Raw genomic sequence first — 10,698 nt, 5'->3', positions numbered from 1 at the left:
CTTTCGATGAAACCGGAGAGAGTCTCTGGATAATCAATACCTTCCTTTTGAGTATAGCCTTTAGCCACAAGACGCGCCTTATACCTCTCCACATTACCGTTTGAATCCCGCTTGGTTTTAAAAATCCATTTACAACCAATTGGTTTTGCACCTTTTGGTAATAGGACAAGTTCCCAAACCTTATTGTCTTACATAGACTTGTACTCTTTATTCATGGTATCAATCCACTGTTGAGAGTTAGAACTTTTCATGGCCTGAAGGAAGTTGATTGGATCATCTTCCAACGTTCCACTACTTTCCTCATGTTCTTGGAGAAATACAATATAATCATCTGGAATAACCTTTCTCATTTCTCTCGTGGATCTCCTTAAGGGCACTGGTTCTTGAGGTTGTTGAGTTTGTTCTTCTGGAACAGGGAATTGTTCAACATTGTCATCTTGAGGTTCCAGATTTACTTCTTGAGCAACAACAGGTATAGGAACCTGAATATTGTCAAAAGTAACTGTATGGATTGGATCTGAAGCCAATTCCTCCTCAAAAGTAATGTCTGAATATTGTCAAAAGTAACTGTATGGATTGAATCTGAAGCCAATTCCTCCTCAAAAGCAATGTCTCTAACCTTATTTCTCCCCACAAACTCAACATCCTCAAAGAATGTTGCTGTTCCTGTCTCAAAAATATTTTTTATAGTGGGATCATAAAACTTATAGCCCCTAGAGCATTCAGAGTACCCAATAAAGTAGCTGCTAACTGTTTTGGAGTCTAATTTCTTTTCATTTGGCCGATAAGGCCTTACCTCAGCTGGACATCCCCAAATATGTAGGTGCTTTAAACTGGGTTTTCGACCAGTCCAAAGGTCATAAGGTGTTTTAGTAACTGCTTTACTTAGTACTCTGTTCAGAATGTAAGCTGCTGTCTTTAGTGTTTCTCCCCAGAGTGACTCTGGTAAAGAAGAATGAGCAATCATACTTCTTACCATATCCTTAAGAGTTCTATTTCGTCTTTCAGCTACACCATTCATGCTAGGTGAACCCGGCATGGTGTACTGTGGGACAATACCTTATTCCTCTAGGTATCTAGCAAATAGTCCTGAACGTTGTTCACCTGAACCATCATATCTGCCGTAGTACTCACCACCACGATCAGATCTAACTATTTTAATTCTTTTGTTGAGTTGATTCTCAACTTCAGCTTTAAAAACTTTGAACATGTCCAGAGACTCAGATTTCTCATGAATGAGATATATGTACCCATAACGTGAGTAATCGTCTATGAATGATATAAAATATTGTTGACCATTCCAAGATGCCATAGGGAATGGCCCACAAATATCCGTATGTATCAATTCTAAGACATCCGAAGATCTATTGGCACCTAATCTCTTTACTTTGGTCTATTTTCCCTTAATGCATTCAATACATACGTTAAAATCTGAAAAATCAAGAGAATCCAAAATACCATCAGACACAAGACGCTCAACTCTACCTTTTGAGATATGACCCAAGCGCTTATGCCATAATGTCGCTGAATTTTCCTTATTTAATTTACGCTTAGTACCACGTGATTCCACATACAAGGATTCATTATAAGAAGCAATTGTATCAAGCAAATATAGGTTGTCACAAGTACTTAAGTAACCAGTTCCTACAATAATTGAATTAAAAGATAAACTGAATTGATTGTTTCCAAATGAACAAGAGTAACCTGATTTGTCCAATACAGAAACTGAAATCAAATTCCGTCTACAAGACGGTACTACAAAAGTATCTTTTAAATCCAAATACGAACCAGTTCCTAACAGCAACCTAAAGTGCTAAATTGCTTCCACATCTACTGATTGATCATCGCCCACAAAGATGTATCTTGCAACATCACTTGGCTTTCGGTAGCTCAGGCAGCCCTGCATAGAAGCACTTATGTGAGTAGTAGCACCAGAGTCTAACCACCAAGTGTTTCTAGGTACTGAAGCTAAATTAATCTCAGAACAGACCAAAGTAAGGAACATACCCTTCTTAGCACGCCAGGCGTGATATTTGGTATAATCCTTCTTTACGTGTCCAGACTTATTGCAGAAGAAACAACCCTGACCATCTTTATGTTGTTTCTTCTGAACAGGACCCTTAGCAGCTTCATTATCATTCTTTCTTTTCTTGCCCTTATCCTTAGAGGCATAGGCCAAATGAGCACTTTCTGTCTTATCTTGCTTCAACCTGTCTTCTTCTTGTACACAGTATGAAATGAGCTCATTTAGATTCCATTTCTCCTTTTGACAGTTATAACTGACCTTAAACTGATTGAATTGTGCAGGAAGAGACAACAGAACCAGATGTACCAATAACTCATCACAAAGATCGAGTTTAAGTACCTTAAGTTTTGAAGCAATATGAGACATTTCCATAATGTACTCCCTGATATTTCCTTTGCCCTTATACTTCATTGAAATCAAGCGAGCTAAAAGTTTGCTTGTTTCTACCTTATCGTTTTTCGCAAAAAGTTTCTCAATTTCGGCAAGGAAATCTTTAGCCTTAGTAATCCCTTCGGATTCTATGCCCCTGAAGGCTTCCGGAATGCCGCGCTTAATGATCATTAGACTCATGCGATTTGAACGCTCCCATTTCTCATACTCCTTCTTTGCATCAGGAGTGCTATCCGCATGATCAATAAAATTCAAATAATGATAAATCCCATCTCAAGATATCTGGTACAACATTAATATCAAGTCTTTGGACAGTAATATTAACTTGTAAGTGATACCTTGTTGCAATGATCAAACATTGACAATAACTCATGTCAAATAATGAAACTATCTTTGGATCGATTCATTATCCACATGTAAACCTTATAATCGTCACGTATTTATCATCACAGATGCGTATGCAATCTAAAAATAAATAATAACCTTCCTTTGGGCCGATTAAATATTTACACGAAAACATACACACAAACATCTAACATCCCTCATGAACAATCTACACAAGAGAGGTTACTTTGGCAACTTCTTGTTTCAATCGATCATTTAGAATGAAAGACAACTTTAATACCTTAGTGTCATATTATTTGAAATAACTAATTGATCCACTACCAAATTTAATTTAAATTAAATAATTTAATTTAAATCAACTGAATTTCCATAGCTTAATTATGGGCCCATAATGAATTATGACCCACAAATAGGATTTAATTGATAAATTCAATTAATCCTTGTGCCCAAAACGAGCTTAAGGAGCTTATACCTGATAATTAAATACAGGTCCAAATTCTTAATAAATTTCTCAAGTCAAGGCCCAATGTTTAAAAAGGGACACCAGAATGAACTCAAGGCTCATTTTGGAACAAACGTAAGGCTCGTTTTGGAATGAACGCAAGGTTCGTTTGACTGAGCACGAGGCTCGCCGCAGGTTTCGACGAACGCAGGTTTCGACGAACGCAGGTTTCGACGAATGTAGGTTTCGACTGTATTGAGTACGAGACTCACTTAAGCACGAATTCGAGGTTCGTCTGAAAATGAACGTGATGTTCAACTTGAGAACGAACGCGAGGTTCGTTTGAAAAATGAACGCAGGGTTCAACTTGAGAACGAACGCGAGGTTCGTTTGAAAAACGAACGCGATGTTCGACCTGAGAATGAACGCAATGTTCAACTTGAACACAATGAACGAATGAACGCAATGTTCGTTTGAACGCAATGTTCGTTTGAATGCAATGTTCGTTTGAGAACGAACGCAGCGTCAACGAACGCAGCGTTTGACGAACGCATGTTTCATTAGAGAACGAACGTGGGTTCGTTTGAGAACGAACGCAAGGTTCGTTTGAAAACGAACGCAAGGTTCGTTTGAAGCTTTCAAGCCTCGCCAAAAAATTGAGGTAACCACCTCCTTAAATTGAGGTAACCACCTCCTTAATTTCCGCACGTTTTCACGCGCACGAACCCCTTGAGGGTTTAATCTGAAACCGCCGCCGCTGAATCAACTCCGATGAGGAGTTTTGGAGATTGACGACAAATAAAAAAAATCCCAAAAAAAAGATAATTATTTTTCCTGTCGATTTTTGAACTCAAATCATTTAGATCCAAACCTCAAAAATTGAATCAAACACAAAAGAAATGAACTTTAGAGTTCATAATTGCTACAGATCCAAAAATCGAAAGAAAAAACCAAACAACCTGGAAATTTTACTATTCATCCGAAAATAAAAATCTTTACTGTTCATCCAAAAATAAAAAATTTACTGTTCTCCCCAAAATAAAAAATTACTGTTCATTCGAAAATGAATCCGAATCAAACACAAATTAAGATCAAAGAACCCTAATTTTAATCTTAATCTCTTAGAACAAATCAATGGTGGTTCTGATACCACTTGTTAGATTTAATAAAAAACTTGAGATCTAAACCATAAAGCCATGATTTAATTCAAAGAGATTAACAAGAATCAAAAGGTGCGGAAGTATATACCTGAATCCATTGAAGAAAACTTGATTAGGGTTTTGATGATCTTCTAATCTTAGGGTTTCTCTCTTATGGATCTCTTTAGATGGGGATAAGAGAATGAGAGTGGTTAACCCTAGATTAGGGACCATAACCCCTTATATATAGGTGTTGTATATTTACAATTTGGTCCCTCAACAAATCACAATTACAACCTGGTATCTGCATATATAACCCCATGATATATTTAAATACCTATTAACCCAAATTGATTGATCACTTTAAGTGGGTTATCCTTAAAGATAGTAATACACATTGATTAATCATATGTGCCCACAAATAGATTTAATTAGATTTAAATCCAACATTACTATCTTTAAGGATAACCCACTTAAAGTGATCAATCAATTTGGGTTAATAGATATTTAAATATATCATGGGGTTATATGTGCAGATACCAGGTTGTAATTGTAATTTAATGAGGGGTCAAATTATAAATATACAACACCTATATATAAGGGGCTATGGTCCCTAATCTAAGGTTAACCACTCTCATTCTCTTATCCCCATCTAAAGAGATCCATAAGAGAGAAACCCTAATGTTAGAAGATCATCAAAACCTTAATCAAGTTTTCTTTAATGGATTCAGGTATATGTTTCCGCACCTTTTGATTCTTGTTAATCTCTTTGAATTAAATCATGGCTTTATGGTTTAGATCTCAAGTTTTTTATTAGATCTAACATCTATTTCTCACGTCACACGTATAGGAATTAATTTCAAGTACCGTACAGCCCGCAATCAATCAAACAATAAAATTTTCAAAACTATATTATTTGCAAATAAAAAATCATCATAAACTAGTGCGTGCTACGGGAGGATATGAACTGAATTCGAATATAATACCACAATATTCGAATTGGATCGTATTTAATTCATACTTGACTATTCAAATTTGTATCCTAAATGAATAGGAAACCAAAATTCAAATTCGATCCAAATAGTACTTCAATATTCGAAACCTATTTGTAAATATTTCTTACTAGTATTTGGTTAATATTTTATGAATTATTTAGTTCAATTCGGCTAATATTTGGCAAATATTCGTTATTCTAGTTTTGCAATGCAAGCTAATCATGATACAACATTCAACAGTGAATATGCAACCTAGTGATAAATGCAAAACTCATAAATAAAAAATTATTAATTTATTGACATTTATAGGCAGGAAAATAAAATTTTAAGCCTGCATAGGAAATGTAATAAATAAAATTTATAACAGTAAAGTGTTAAATATTAATGAATATTTTATTAAACAAACGAATTGAATATTAGCTATGATTAAATTCTATTTTTTATAAACCGAATACTAATAACTATTTATGTCTTTATTAAATGAACTATCAAATCGACCAAATTCTTTAGGGGTGTTTGTTTTGTATCCCAAAATTTATGGATATGGATTTCACCATAGAATTTGAAATCCATAAAATTTTTTACATGTTTTGGGATCTCTAAAATTTTGTTTGTTTCATCAATATTTTGGGATTTGGAATACCAAAATTTATAATATTTTGTTTGTTTCATCAATATTTTGGGATTTGGAATACTATAAATTGTATATTATAATATTATATAATATTTTAATAACATATATTATTATAATATTATATAATATTTTGGGATTTGGAATACTACAGCATGAACAGTGATTATTGGGTCCTCCTATATATATATATATATAACATTATATAATAATATATATTATCTATATATATATAATACATATTATATGTAATATATAAAATATATATATAGACACACATAATTTACTACAGCATGAACAATATTATTGGTCCTATATTATTATATATATTATATATATATAATATATAATATTATATTAATATAATATATATAATATATATATATAATATATAATATATTAATTAATTTATAAATAAGTATAATAATCGTTTATATATTATATATAATACTATATTAAGATAAATATATTAAATATTAATAGATATAGTGATTATATATTATAATAATATATATTATTTATAATATTATTAATATATTGATAATATATAATATATATACATATAAGTTATCTATCTATATATATATAAATATACATTATTATTATTAATATAAATATATATATATATAATAAATATAAATATTATTATATTATTTTCATATAAATTATATATACTTATATGATTATACCTATAATATTATATATATAGATATTATTAATATTATATGTATAACATATAATTATTATATTATATAAATATTATATATTATATATTTATATATTATATATTGTATATATAAGATACTATAAATAATATATATAATATTTATTAGTATATTATAAATAATATATAATGATATATAAACATATTATATATATATATATATATATATATATATATTATATATATATATTATTATATATTATACTATATATATAATACTATATATAATAATATATAGTTAGTATATAACATATATTTTATAAATACTTTTTATATATGATATTATGTATAAATATATAATATATTATATTTATAATATTTTGATTATATATAATTATCTGTATTATATATTATTTATATAAATACATTACTATATATATATTATAATATATATATTATTATAGCTTAATATAATATATTATATATTATATTATAGTATATATATATATATATATAATATATATAATATATATATATTTATATATAATATAATATTTATGAATTATATAATTATATATATAAATAAATATAATATATTATATATCTATTAATTTCCTATATATATAGTAGTTATATATATATATATATAATATATAATATATATAATATATATATGATATATAGTATATAATACTAATAATATATATTATACTATAATATTTATATTAATATTAATTATCTATATTATATACATATACTATTAGTATATAATAATATAACTATATATTATAAATGTTATAGCTTATTTTATTATATAATATAATATATTATATATATATATATATAATGCTACAGTAATTTACTGCAGCATTTACTAAAGCATGAACAGTGATTCTTGGGTCCTCCTATAATTATAGCGGTTCGGTTTTTACCAAAATTTGAACAACCGAACCGAACCGTCTATAATTCAAAACCGAACCGAACTGTTACAAGTCGGTTCGGTGCGGTTCGGTGCGGTTCGGTTCGGTTTGTTCGGTTCTAACTTCATCAAACTTCTTATCAAACAACAAACTATGTTAAAGAAAAAAAGATATCAACAAAGTAGGTGATTATGAAGCATTAAACACTGATATAATGATATTATTTTTAACCCATAATGATTCAAAAAATGAGTTTAAGGTTTGAGTCTTTGACTCTTTGGGGACGGGTCGGGTAGGTTTGAGATCAGAATTGATAGTATTGTACTATATTCGGTCGGTTTGGGTCGGTTCGGGTTGAAAAATTTTCAAACTGACCCGAACCGCCCTACTCATAAAACCGATTTTTTCGGGTCGGTTCGGTCGATTTTTTCGGTTTGAACCGAACCATGCTTAGCCCTAGGAATAGATGTATAATATTAAATATTATATTATTATAATATTATATTTAATATATTAATCTTATATTATAAGCATTAATACATCAATATCCAACCTACATCCTCTCTCAATTGTAGGATTTCACAAATTCTAAAATATAATAGTTTTTTATTATTTGGGGATTCAATATCCCAAAATTGGTTTTGAAACAAATATGGTTTATGAAATTCTAAAACCCAAAAAACTTGTAATCCACCTTATATCCCAAAAAGAAGTTGAAACAAAAGAGATGATTTCACAAATCCTAAAAATATATTATTTTTTTATAATTTAGGGATTCAATATCCTAAAAAAAAGGTGAAACAAACAAAGTTTAAGGAATACCAAAACTCAAAAAAAGCACTTTTTACATCCCAAAACTTGAAATCCACCCTATGTCCAAAAAAAATTAAAACAAAACCCCCTAAAACTACTTGTTAAATATTTGATTCGGTTCCGACTGCAGCCCATAAAACAAACTAGAGACATCCTCGAAGTGGAAGAAGAGTAGAGCATGCTTTGTCAACAGAAGGCCTCAAATCTGGGTGACGAGTCTCGATGAAAGTCTGGGCTTATGGCCCTTTTGGTCTGTAACCGCAAAGGAAAAAAAATGTAATAAAAAGGCATACAAAAAATCACTATTGGGGCTCAGTCTCAGTCAAACAGAACTCAAACCTAAAACGAAGATAATTTGTAGAATAATATTTTATAGTGTTAATCAACTAAAATTAAAACTAAAATAAATTTACGGTGTCAGTCAACAAGAAGTATAACAAAATTAAAAGTGGAATAACTATACAAAATTATCCCACTTCTTTTATTTTTCTATACAAAAATAAGAGCTCTAGTTTCTCAAATTATGCCAAGTTTTAATTTGGAACTAGATGGTAAAAAACTAACTCCTATTTATTTTAATTTTTTTATTCTTTTTTCTTTACTTCTTCCCTACTATGGCCATTGTCGTCATTAGACCATACGTCAGATTAGATATTGCCTGCTCTAAGTCATCTTTGATATTTTTATTTTTACCAAATATTATAATTATACAATTAATTTAAAAATATAGATTGTATCAATCTATGATTTATTAACCAAAAAAATTGAGAGATGAAGGAAAAGGATCTCGAGGAGTAAAAAAGAAAGGAAAATGTAGAAAACCTTTTTTTAGACTTGTACTACGATAATAATTAAAAAAATAAAGAAGTTACAATATATATTATAATAATAATTATCAATATCTTATAGGCTAACCAAAATTTATTTAATAGTAAACAACATTCTCATAAACAATTATCAATCACTAATAGCAAGTTTAAAAATACATAAATAGTATTTATATCTTCAAAATGCATAAATATACACTTCATGATTAAAAAAATTTATCCCACGTTATTTTATCAAAATATTCCGCTTCACAAAGTTATTCCTATTTATCTCACTCAAATAACCCACTAACAAAAAAAAATTTCCACTTTAACAATTATCTCACTTTGTATGAAAATATCCCAATTGACTAACACCCTATATAAGAAAGATCTCAAGAGCGTTTTCCAGCAAAAACCCCTCCTCATTGTTGTATGTTCAGTAATATTACTTGAATTAATCAGTTGAAAATATACAAGACAATAGCCTAATAGGTGACATTTATGATAGAAAGGAAAAAAGCATTGATAAAAAGTTACCAAGATATAGAGCAGTAATAAGACATATTCAACAAGTCACATCGAGCAAATAAACCTCATTAATGTTTCTAGCCCTCCATAAATTATTTTGCTAATAAGATAGTAACTCATATGCAATATCACATATATTATTCTACCATGCCAACAACTAAATAGTATCCTCTATCCTTTGCATAAACAAGATTAGATAAAGGCAGGCACCTGGGGGCGAACCCTAGAAAGCTGAACTTTCTACCCTCCTGGCTCATTGGCCGAACCTACAATGGTTTTAAGTCATTTGAATAAGAAGCCATGTGCACCCACCGTGGATAGCACATGTGATCCGGAGACGCAGTTGTAATATTGCCAATATCCCCAAGTCTCTTGTTCAACCTTTCCACTTAGGGGCTGTTTGGTTGTTTTCCGAAGAAAATCGGAAATGGAAAACTCACATTTCAACTTATTTCAAGACATTTCCCGCATTTCTTTTTTTTTTCGCAATGAAATCACTGTCACGTCACCGCCACGCCACATAAGAAACAAATCCAGCCGCAATAATAACAGTGTTTCGGTTTCTATTTCTTGTGTTTGTTTGAACATAAAAAAATAAAATAAAAATCAGCCGCAATAGTAACAGTGTTTTCAGCAATTAAATAATCTGTTTTATTCACAGTCACTGTTTCAACAGGCCGCAATAGTAACAGTGTTTTCAGCAATTAAATAATCTGTTTTATTCACAGTCACTGTTTCAACAGTGCTTTTAGTAATTAAAAATTCATTCAGCAATTAAATAATCTGTTTTATTCACAGTCACTGTTTCAACAGTGCTTTTAGTAATTAAAAATTCATTGAAATGATATTTCCAAGTATTTTCAGAAGTTTTTGGTGTGAAAATACTTTTCTAAAAAATCTGACGTGGCACCCTCATTCTTCAACTCACAAAACGAAACAAACATGTGATTTAAAAATCGGTTGAAACCAAAATCCTACGTGATATGGGAGATTTCT

This window comes from Asparagus officinalis, chromosome 3, assembly GCF_001876935.1.
Source record: "Asparagus officinalis chromosome 3, Aspof.V1, whole genome shotgun sequence".
NCBI classification, from domain to species: Eukaryota; Viridiplantae; Streptophyta; class Magnoliopsida; order Asparagales; family Asparagaceae; genus Asparagus; species Asparagus officinalis.
This window is presented reverse-complemented; position numbering follows the sequence as displayed.